Below are 11,607 nucleotides of genomic sequence, written 5' to 3'. Positions count from 1 at the left end.
GTAATTCTTTAATTCTTGCCGTTGCTAATTCAAGGTGCGGGCCCGATGCCGCAGCCCTGCCCGGGTCGCTGTTTGTGCCGTGGGCTCCGTGTGGGTCACACACGGCACGGGGAGGCTTTGTCCTTGCCCCGCCTCGAAGCAAACATGCGATGGGTTGGATAAAAATGCCTGGTGGGTGTCGGGGCCAGCTCGGCTCCCCCTGTGGTTTGGGGTACCGGGTGCCCCGGGGTCGGGCCGTGCTTCCCGAGGGTCTTGAAGCATTTTGCGGTTAGGAGAGCCTTTTTTTTTTTTTTTTTTTTTTTTTTTTTCCGTTGTGGCTGTAACTTTCGCGCACTGTTTCTGCAGTGCTCACATCTGTTTATGTCATCCTTGGAGCGCGGTACAGTGAATTTGGGATTGAGGCGAAGTCGTAGAACTTATTGCTTGTTAATGTGGGTGCTTAAAGTGCGGCTATTTAAATCCGCAGTTAGGCCTTTCTTGAAAGGTGGCCTGTTTTCTCTTAAGGCTTCAGCATCCAGCCCCTTCCAGGGAGATCCACGGGAATAGTGAGTGCTTAGCAGGTTGGGAAGGGAATAGCGAGTGCTCAGCAGGTTGGGAAAATACTTGTCTTTGTATTAAAAATGAAACTAGGAGCCTTAGTGGGTTGCTCGTCTTGCAATAAGCGGGACTAATTCTGCATTTCTTCTAGTAGTGTATATTATGTGGAGAGCGACTGGAAATTGCACAGAACTTTCAAATAAATAAAAACTTTGACGGAGAACCGGTGATTAAGTAACGCTGGTCGTTAAAACAGTTAGTGGGACGTTAATAAAATAATTTATTTGAAACGTGAGTGAAAGCAGGATACTTGATAATTCAGTGTAAGCCCGGAGAGATTTGGGAACGTCTCGGTGCCGCTGCGGCCGGAGCGGCCCTGCCCCGGGACGGCGCGGCCTCAGGGGAGATGCGACATCATCTGCTCGTCCCGCAGGGCCGAGGAAAGGAAAATACACCTGGATCCTGACAGGGGACACCCCGCAGGGATCCGCATAGGGCCTCACTCGCTTCCCACCTACGTCAGTTAGAAGTTTTGTCTTCCAGTTCATTAAAGTAGTACAGTCAGGCCCTCCTCGTCGCCTCCATAGGCATTTGGTTTTTTTTCTTCTGGAAATCCTTATTAATGGATTCATGTGGTAAACATGGGTATAAAGTAGGCAATTAAAAAAAAAACACAAGCAACCACAAAACCAAAAACCCAAGCAGTGAAAGCACGAAATAAAATAGAATAAAATAAAACAGAATAAATAATGTAGAATAAAGTAAGATGAATAAAATAGCATAAAATAAAATAAAAATAAACCAACCACAAACCCTACACCTCCTAAACTTTGTATTTTTTACTGCCTGTGAATAGGAAGATCACTCCAAACAAAAATTCTGAAATCTTGTTTGGGAAGTCTCTGTCGTAAATAGGTCTCATTAAAAAAAAAATAAAAATTTCTAGTTACAGGAAATGAATAGCTATCGCAGCCTTTTCACCTAAAATACTCAATTCTTAAACTGCTAAGGTCATGTTTTAAATGTTCGGTACGTCTGTAACCGCCTGTTACTGAGATCTTTATCACCTACGGTGTCAGCCAATATTTTAACTACAGAAGTAATAAGCAGGTGAGTGGGATTTTTAGAAACGTATCTCGTGTTTCCTCCTAAGCACGGTGACACTGGGAGTCGGGGTAGTGTCCTGCCCTGTTTTTTTTGTCACTGACTCTCATTTTTTCGGCATCCACAAGCTTCCCTGGAAGATCCTGACAGTTCCGGGAAGGCTCTGTTACTTTCCAGTCATTTCCAGATAAACTCCGATGTGGCCTCAATTATTTCCTGAATGTATATGTTTATTATTTAAAACTAATTGCAGCAAAGTAGCCTCTGATAGTAGAACGTTTATAATGTATAATGTTGATTAACTTTCCACACGGAGCTGTCCTTTGGATGCAATTTTTTTTCCTCCTCATTTTACCACTGTTTCCAAATAATCCCGCGTCCTTCCAGCAGAAAAACGTCTTCTAAAATGTTCTTTAACAAAAAATAACGACGCGTTTGAACATTCACAAAGTACCGATTTCGTGCCTGCCCTCAGTCTATTACCTCAAATAACATCCCACGCTGTGTTCGGGGCAGGCGTTTGCTATCCCGGCTCTTCCTGTGTCCTATTAATAGGACAAATCCGCCCGCGCATGACCCTTCCTACAAGAATTCGGCCACAGTTTACTTTGACTTATAGCTGACTGCAAAACAGGTCCTTTAATTAAAAAAAATACCAATACATTTTACCCTTTGAAAGCACTTCCATGGGAGCCTGGGGTAGAAGAGTCTCACGTGTGTGTGCCTACAAACCGGGGTAGGTGCGGAGCCTCGCCCGCATCCTGACAACAGGAATCTGCTGGCTTTTAGTAAATAAAGCGTGTTTAGTTTTGTATTTTCTTTTTTTCTCATGAAACGCGTTTTGGTTGGTATGCAAAAAGGAGAGCAGCCGTCAGGGACTTGCCGCTTATTTCACTAAACTTTCTCAAGCGTTGTCTGGGCGGGAGGTGAAAGCAATTGAATAAAAAGCCTTTTTTTTTTTTTTTTGGTTAAGAAAAAAAAACACGCAAACACTCAAACCCAAACAAAAATGTATTTTTAAAAAAGCTTCATTAAGAAAATCTGAAATCCCAGTAACATCACATAACACCGTAACATCAGTTTGGGTTCCGACGGGGACCATCGCCCACCTGAGCACCCCGCGGGGCGGGTCCGCAGCCGGGCCCCACCGCGGCCAAGAAGTGGTACCTGCCAAAAAGCCAGGTCTCCTGGGAGGGGTTGGAAGATGCATTTGCGGGAAGACATTAGGAATGAAGGAAAAACAGCTGGTAGAGATGAGCTGGAAAGCTCTGTGTGTGTATGTGTCCCCAGCCAGCACGTCCCTTCTTCCCCCCCTCCCTCCCCGCCTTTTTTTAGGGGTTAAAACTAGAGTATATTTGCTCAGCAGGTACCAGAAGGAGTGACCCTCAGGTTTGCTCTCCCGTTATGCTCTGTCGGCCCCTTTGCGTTTATAGGTGGGCTTTGTGCATTTGTTCCTCAAAAGTAGCTATTATTGCTGTTAATTATTGTAAAAATGTAAACAAAGACGTTTGAAAAAAAAGTGAATTCATAGCCTGCTAGCAGAGAGGCAGAGAGCACCCCTTGCTCTCCTGGCAGTTGAAATAAGGGTATCGATTTGGGTTAGGGAGCATCCTCCAATTTTAAGGGAGAGGTGCTTGAAGTCAAGAATGCCTTTTCTTCCCCCCCCCCCCCCTTTTTTTCTTTTATTGTAGGAAAAAGACATTCCTCCTCTCCTCCTCTGTGGTCGTTTAGGATAGCCCTCCCCTGGTAACTCCAGACGGGAGGGAAAGAGGCATGCATGGGTTTTTGAATTTATGTTTGGGTTTTTTTTAAAGATGTTTGTCATGCTGCAACCACTATTCCAAGGATCCTGCAAGGTTTTCATTCACCACCCGGTTTTCAGGGTTCCTTTCTTCATATTGCACTCAGCCCAACTTGAGACTCCGGAGTGGAAATAAAGGAAAAAAAAAAATCTAGACAAAATAATGATAATAAAAATCAGAAGCAACCTTCCCCCTTTGCTCCCTATCACCCCCAAACCAAGCTGCCCCCAAACAAAATTCTCCTTGGGGAGGGAACTTACTCCTCGTCCTGTCGGCACATTTAAGAGTCATTTTATTTGCCTGAACTTTGGATCAAAGCTGGTTTCCAGAGGAAATTTCCACTCCTGCTGCCGCCTCGCACCAGAGGGCGCCGGGAGCCTTCCCAGGCTTTGCTGCCTCAAGTGCTGCTGGAAATTAACTCTTTGGGCGCTCTCCCTGAAGGCTTTTCTAACCTTTCACTTTTAAAATACACAGGTAGATTGTAACTTTTTCCCCGCCCTGTAAAATGCGTCTTGGTTTGTTTGGGTTTGGGTTTGTGAAGGTTTTTTCCCGCCCGGTGTTACCCTTTCCCAGCACTTCAAGGGCTTCACCCTCCTGCAACAGCCCCCAGCGCTCTCAGGAGATTTACAGCTTCTCTCCGTCTCTCTTAACTTGGTTCCGATTAAGTCACTGCATCACTTTTGCATGACATTACCGTGTTTCCCCTCATAATTGCCAGGGATAAAAGTTTGTCTGGCTGTGTTTAAGCTTAGAGGGTCAGTCAGGGCTCTTCAAGCAGAACACCACCGAAGCGCAGCCCCAGGGGAAGAGCAGTGAGCGAACCATCCCAATGCATCTCCCTGTGCTGCCTGTGGTGTCCCGCTCTGGGCCTAAAGGGTGCAAGGCCAAACCCTAATGTGGGGGGCTGACTAATGTATGCTACAGGGTCAGAGCTGTTTTACAGTGAGACCTAAGGAAATCCATAGCTTTTCCCATGGACAGGATGCTGTTGGGAGGACACACCCCGTGTTTCTGTGCCCCAGTAGCTGCATCTGATTTGGTTGTTACACACTCACTTTCCAGCCTGACAGGATCATCAAACTCCATCTACTGGCCCTGCAGAGATACCCCAACAATCCCACCCTGTCCCTCAGAGCGTTGTCCAAACCCTCCTGGAGCTCTGGCAGCCTTGGGGCTGTGCCCACTGCCCTGGGGAGCCTGTTCAGCGCCAACCACCCTCTGGGGGAAGAACCTTTTCCTGAGATCCAACCTAACCATGCCCTGACAGAGCTCCAAGTTTGCTACAATTCAAAGAATACTGCAAGAATAAGTAACCCAAAGAGCAAATACTGCAGGAAATTATAGAAGACTTTACCTGTAACTGGGGATTATAAACCCTCGACTTCAGCAAGAGCATTTCTTGTGTTCATCTGCATATGCAAATACTGTGGCTCACCTTCTGAGGCTCAGTTTTAATGGCAACACAGGTTGATTATTCATAGAAAAAAAATCTGTGGGAAAATATTTGTTATTACTTTCTTTTTTTACAAGAGCAGTCTGTTTTCAAACAGCAAAGAAGGACTATTTTCAAGAGCAGATAGTGACAGTTCAAGGGGGAATGGATTCACACTGAGAGAGTGCAGGGTTTGACTGGATATTAGGAAGCAGTTCCTCCCTGTGAGGGTGGGGAGGCCCTGGCACAGATAGCCCAGAGAAGCTGTGGCTGCCCCATCCCTGGTTGGACGGGGCTAGTGGAAGGTGTCCCTGCCTATGGCAGGGGGTGGGATGGGAGGATCCTTAAGGATCCTTCCAACCCAAACCAGTCTGGGATTCTGGGATCCTATAATTCTGATGAGCCGCTGGATCCTGGAGTACTCAGTCCTGCTGAATCTTTAGGAACCAATTTAGCTGCTTGTCCGACACGTCTCTCTTACTCAGTGAAATGTGCTCAGCTGAAAACCACAATGCAGGTATGTCAGAAAGTACTCACTACTGACATACTAAAAAAAGAAAAGACAGTGCAGGCCTGAACATTGATATCAGGTGAGTCCTGTTCCAGTGCAATACATATTACCACATTAATAATGCTCTGACTTCTTTTTAACACAACTTTCAGGAAGCACATAAACATCTTTTCTTCATAATTTGTGCCACATTTAACCATACCAAAACTAGATCAAGAACTCATCAGTGCGGGCCCTGGACAGATGCATAGTGTGTAGTTTCCAACAGATCTTATAATTCTAAATAAATGAATAAAAAGGAAGATATATAATAAGAAAATGAAGAAGAAGGAAGAATAAACTAAATATTAGGATGCATAATTTCCGTGTTTCCTGTAAACTTTTATGCTATTCACATAACACTTAAGGATCAACAGAAATGCAAAATGCATGACCTGAAAACGTATTAAAAAAATCCAAGGGAAAAAACCCATAAAAACCAACAACAAAAAACATTTTAATCCTGGGGGCTGGTGGGAAAACTCAGTTGAAGAGAAATGGTGTTTGTCCATGTGATATTTAAATTGAAATAAAGATTTTAAATTTTTTTGTGACTACTACTCCATTTATGTCATTAATTTAGCATCTGTCAATCAAAAAAAAAGGAAAATGCATCAAAGGCTGCTGAGTTTACTCAAACGCAAATCCCTTTACAGGATCTGATTTCATCACTTACTAGTTCATGTTGAGTTTCCTCTGTCAGGTATGTGTGTGTAAGGTGAGAATTCTAGTCTTGGAGAAGGAGTAGAGGGGCCTTTGAAGAGACTTCTTGACTCTTGGAACAACACAGGGGGAAAAACATCATGTTAAAATGCATCTTGGCCCTTATGCCATTTTCATTGAAGCTCATGGTAAAACCCTCTTTCCCTTCACTGGGAACAGGACTGAGCCATTTAAAATGCTATTTTGTAATATAAATCTTTTAAGTCTTAAATATTTCCATACAGTGGAGAAAAGAAGTCTCAAACGTCATCAGAAAGACTGCTTCTTGTTAGGCTGTTACAATGTGCTATTTCTGTTCAAATAACATTTACTAATATGAGAGACAAATACATTTGTACAGTTTGGGAGCCTGACACTGCAGTTGGGTGTTTGCAGCTTTTATACATTAGGGTATTTATGACAATAATTTTAACTCTTCGGTTGCATAAAACAAAGCCCAGATGTTTCTCAGCAGCATCAGGTCTTTTAGCTGAGCCTTTCTGGAGTGTAGTGCAGTTTGGTTACAGTTAAGCTCGAGTCAAAATATTCCAAGAGTATGGAGGGATGACGTGGCGAGGCACAAGTAGGAAGGGGGAAGAGGGACACTGAAGGAGGAAAACAATCTTACTCTCCAGCTATGCCAAGTCCCCACCTGTGGGACAACTCTTCAGTTCTCATCTTTGGATCTTATTCCCTCCTTGGTAGTGGCTTTAAAAAGGATTAAGTGAGAGAACAGCAGCAGAAAAAGCCCTCAAAATACCATGCTCTGGGAAGGTCAGGGAGGTTGCCTTCTCCAGATGTACAGGGGCTCCAGGGTTCAAATTTGAATCTCTCTGTGCTGAGTTGCTGTGATGTCGTGCCCAGCATCCTGTCTTCCCACCCAGGAATACAATGAGGGCAACGCAATTTCCATGGATTAGTTGTTTGTTTCCCCTGGAGTCAGCCTGGCTGGGTAAGCACAACTGAGCAGCACTCATGTAGTCATACAGGTCTTACCAGTGATCTCCTAACAGGGGGGTATTGTCCAAATGACAACTGACCTGAGCTTGTGCCAAATGCCACTACAAGTCTCTCTTTTCTTTCTGTTTCTGGGTGTGTTGTGTCCAATGGTAGTGTCCTATGGTAAGCTTTTCAGGGGAGGAACTGTCTTTATAGCTGGTGTCTCTATAGCACCTTGTGCAGTGGCCCAGGCTTAAAATAGTGGTGATAAGGTGCACTCATCTGAAGAAAGATTACCTGATCTTTTAAGTCCATATTTGCAAGTAGATGATGATTAATAGAGATAAAAAAAAAGAAGAAAAGTGATAAGGTGCATTATACATCTTGGTGAGAAAAGAGACTTTTGCTGTCTCTGCGCTTGCCTTGTCTCAGGAAATATCTACGGCTTCGTGTCAAAACGCTGGGAAAACACAGAGATGGTTATGGTGGATACCAAAGTAGCTCCCAGAGCTACAGATATGCACATAAATGCAAGTATTAAAATGACCACATTTGAACTAACAGAGCTCACTGGACACATTTGACCTGCAGTGGAAATAATTATTGTAGCTGCTGTTCAAATTAGTGCGACGCGGTCCATTTGGGCTGCAATATCTTCCTGAAATAACAAGGCATTCTCTCCGTGGTTGGATTGAGTGGGATGCAAGTAGAAGGCTCAAATACCACCATTCAACAGTGGTCCTCTGTCTACTTTTGTGATGCTTTCCAGTGCACTCCAGAGGAGCAAAATGTAAAAACTATGGTAGAAGAGCCTCCTGTTTTGATGAAAAGTTGCTAGCAGTTATGACATAATTAACTTAACCAACAAGGCAATAAAAATTAAGTGCCCTGTTTGTGAGTGATGCATATCCCATATTAAGGCTAAATTTCCTCTAAGTTATACATTGAAACCTTTTCCATTATGACATTCATAGAATCTTGTATTCAACAACATCGCTTCCTTTCCTAGGTCTTTTGGGATCCAACAAGAGAACTTCAGTTGAGAGAGAAGCAGGGATACACTTCCCCAAATGTGTTCCAGCAGTGGGAAAGCTTTGGGAAACTGCTAAAAGCATTATACATTGCATTTTTGTCTGACCAGACTTTACTTGAGTGATCAAATGATAGGCCGTTATTTTTTGTATTTCTGAGGAAGTAATATTTTTGCTACTTGTAAGTGACTATTTGTAATTTTTACTATTATAGTAAGCACCTATCCAATCAATCTTGATTTTTAAATCTCTTTTAGTCTCTTGAACAACTACATTTACAAGAAAAATCTGGTTTGTTTAGAATCATGGAATGATTTAGATTGAAAGGGACTTCGAAGGTCATCTGGTCCAACCTCCTACTCAAAGCAGACCTAACCTACTAAGATGGGTTGTTTCCCTTTTTTTTTTTTTTTTTTTTTGGTATTTCAATAGCAGTATTTTATGGCAATAGTTCTTGCTGAAGAGCTTGTTCTAAACCACTTTCCATTTACTAATTTCCCCTGTTAACTTTGCTGCTATAAATATACCCTGTAGTCACCTTTGGAATCAACAATCCCTGTTCACAATTTATTCTGCTCTCGCCTCTTGCATTGTCAATGGCAAAGAATAAAGAGTAACCTGAATATGCAGAGTAAAATGTTGCTTTCTCCCACATCAGAGGGTTTATTATCCCATGTTCTGAAGAATGACCATACCTCAGTCCAGGATTATTGCTTGGAAGATAAAGGAAATGAAACCACTCTTTTACCTTAAGGTCCAAAAGAAAATTACTTCATTTCTGTGTATTTCCAGAGACAAGGAGCTGCTGATCTATGATTCTTCTCAACATATAGGAGAGCTGAGCAAAATGTAAGAACCAAAGGCCTGGCTTTGCTCTCAGCTGTTCTGGTATAATCCAAACTCAGCTTCTCTGGGTTGATGAATTTATTCCAGTTTTACTCTGCTGTGAACAAACCAGAATTTATTGTATAGTTTGCATGAAAGAATTGGACCATTTTCTTCTGTTTTCAGATGATGAGCTGTCTCTTAGTTGGTCTGTAGTCTCTCTTTCTCACCCTTTCCCTAATCTATAATTTTAAAAAAGTGTATTTGCAAAAGAACAATTACAAACTCTACCTGAAAAACTGTGTTATACAGTCTTGCAAACTCTAGTTTTTTTAAAGAGAAGCCCCCTGCAGACCATGAAACCTGGGAAGGATCTTGTGGAGGACTTGGGCATGTTTAGAAAGCATCCAGAGTAGCTATGACAACTTCGTGTCCTGGGGCCAAGATTGTGTCCACATACCAAATCTCTGACACTATGCAAGATCCTTATCCAGTATGAAGAGGAAACTGTAGAATTAGAATTGCCTAAAATAACCCCTAGAGAGACTATTGCTGGTTCTTGAGAAGATTTTTTTTTTTTGACATCTTAAATACATTTTTTTCTTAAAATGTCTGAAACAGGAAACCTGTGAAAGAAAAAAAATAATGAAATTAATAAGGTATCCACAACCCTGGAAAACCAGGTTCCCAGCTAGGTCTTTTTTTGTTATTTGCTGTGATTTCTTTAACCTTCTTTGATCAGTTAAATGGACTTGGAGTGTTCTACAAGTCTCTGAAATATATCAATATAATTTTCTTGGGTTTATATTTGAAATGGGAGTGGTATCCCATGTGGGTTTCAGCTCCTCTAATCTGGATGAGCTGGGATTAATGCTGAGTGCAGTGAGGGAGGCTGATCTCAGCAGAGGGAGATGGGCAGGGTCCAATCCATTACCTGGTCCAGGCAGTTCAGATGCTGACTGTATTTTTTTGATGTCACATATGGAAGTGAAGCATTCCAACTGATAAAAATCTGCTTTTCCATGCAATGAATATGTTGGCTACAGCGCCTGCAGCCTGTGCTTTCTGGTAAAAGCTGAGCTCTGTGTTAATTCTCTTAGTTATTGATTGGTAATATTATTTCTGCTTCCTGTCTCTGCAATGAGGTTTTTACATCCTGCCTGTAGTTGATCCCTTCCTGTTTCTCTGGCTATGGAAGGGTTCTGCAAAGCAGGTTTTTATAAAGGAAGAGAGACCTGGAAAATGCATTACTAAAGGTACTGATTCAAGAAACCAGGTGCATAAATGATGTTTTGGTTTCAGTAGCCAGGATGAGGTTTTGAACACTGGCTCAGGCAGAACCAAATTCAAACATTTTAATAATGGCATATTAACATAACTGCCTTATGCAAAGTATTTCTGGTTGCTTTTAATGAAAGTAAACAGAAAGAGTGATATATCTGGATAAAAAGGAGCAGATGGTAATTTTCATTATTCCTCCCTTCCCCTCTCCTTTTACTTGCATCCCAGTGAGGGAGAACTAAAAGACAAAATCTCCTCTTTAGTGAATTTAGAACAGAAACTGCAAAATAGATATCCCAACTTATGCCTTAACCTTTGCCCTGTGGGGTCATGCTCTTAAATGCTCTTCATCTACTGGATTAATAGAGCCAAAGGATTTTCGTCACTGAAAAAAAATGTTCAGATTTTACATGAGTTAAAGACTGCTTTGATTTGTGAAAACTCACTTTCAGTGTTTAAGTTCTTATCCAGGAAAAACTCTCCACCGTGATAATGGTTATCTGCAAGTCAGTTTTAACTTGGCACCCTTCGTGCTTGGCAGCAGATTTTAGCTTTACGTAACACTGAGTTATTATTATTGTACCATATTGCAGATGTTATGAAGGAATTGAGTTTTCAAGTGTGTGTTTGGGTTTTTTTTTTTTAAGTCAGGAAATGCTACAGATAGGCTTTTTACAGGAGTGTGACTTTATGCTCTACACATCCCATGCATTTCATTATATTTCCCTTAAAACAACAATCATTAGGTTAATGCACATATTTAGTAATCAAAGACATGCATTACACCACCTGAATACAAGAGGAGTCACTTTATGTGTCAAGATCTTTTTCATTCTCCGCATTTATAACGTGATCAATGTTAATATTGCATTCGCACTGGCTGGGGTTTCTTTTACTGGACACAAGTCTAAGGACATCGTACTGGCCCTGGTTCAAGGTGTCTGTCACATGAGGTACAGAATTGCTTTCAGTAAAGATTGCTTTGTTTTTAAATTCAAGTGAATTGGAAAAAATACCTGTAAAAGGCTAAAAAGTACTTAAGGGCAATGGAGGATACACTTGGTGACAGCAGTTCATACAGGGGTGGGTAAAGTGGTATGAGCCTGGCATGTATATAGGGATGGCACTTAGTAATTGCTTATTCTGTTTGCCTTTTTTGTTGACTGATGTTTTTATCTGGCTCTCTTGAGTGAGATATGCTGGATATACTGTGGCTTTCCAAAAGGAAATACTGAAGTAACCCACACGGAGCCATAAGGAAAATAAACTGTAATTTCTAACACACGGCACATGAAGAAAAGCCCTTTCACATCACTTTATTTCCTGCTCAGAGCTGTTTCTCAAACTGTGTAAGATCTCTAGCTCACATTATTGTTCTAAAGGGGCTTCATACAAGGAGGGTTT

At 42.0% G+C, this 11,607-nt stretch overlaps 1 long non-coding RNA gene across 1 annotated transcript; it reads left to right on the top strand.

The window, feature by feature from the left end:
* The first annotated feature begins 2,974 nt into the window (after positions 1 to 2,974).
* LOC114066984 lies at positions 2,975 to 11,071 on the top strand. Its single transcript, XR_003573285.1, has 2 exons — positions 2,975 to 3,074; positions 8,076 to 11,071. It is a non-coding gene; the product is annotated as an uncharacterized LOC114066984 (long non-coding RNA).
* Positions 11,072 to 11,607: the final 536 nt, after the last annotated feature.

This window comes from Empidonax traillii, unplaced genomic scaffold, assembly GCF_003031625.1.
Source record: "Empidonax traillii isolate 1590-97213 ecotype Southwest subspecies unplaced genomic scaffold, ASM303162v1 scaffold842:size270541, whole genome shotgun sequence".
Taxonomy (NCBI): Eukaryota; Metazoa; Chordata; class Aves; order Passeriformes; family Tyrannidae; genus Empidonax; species Empidonax traillii.
This window is presented reverse-complemented; position numbering and strand designations above follow the sequence as displayed.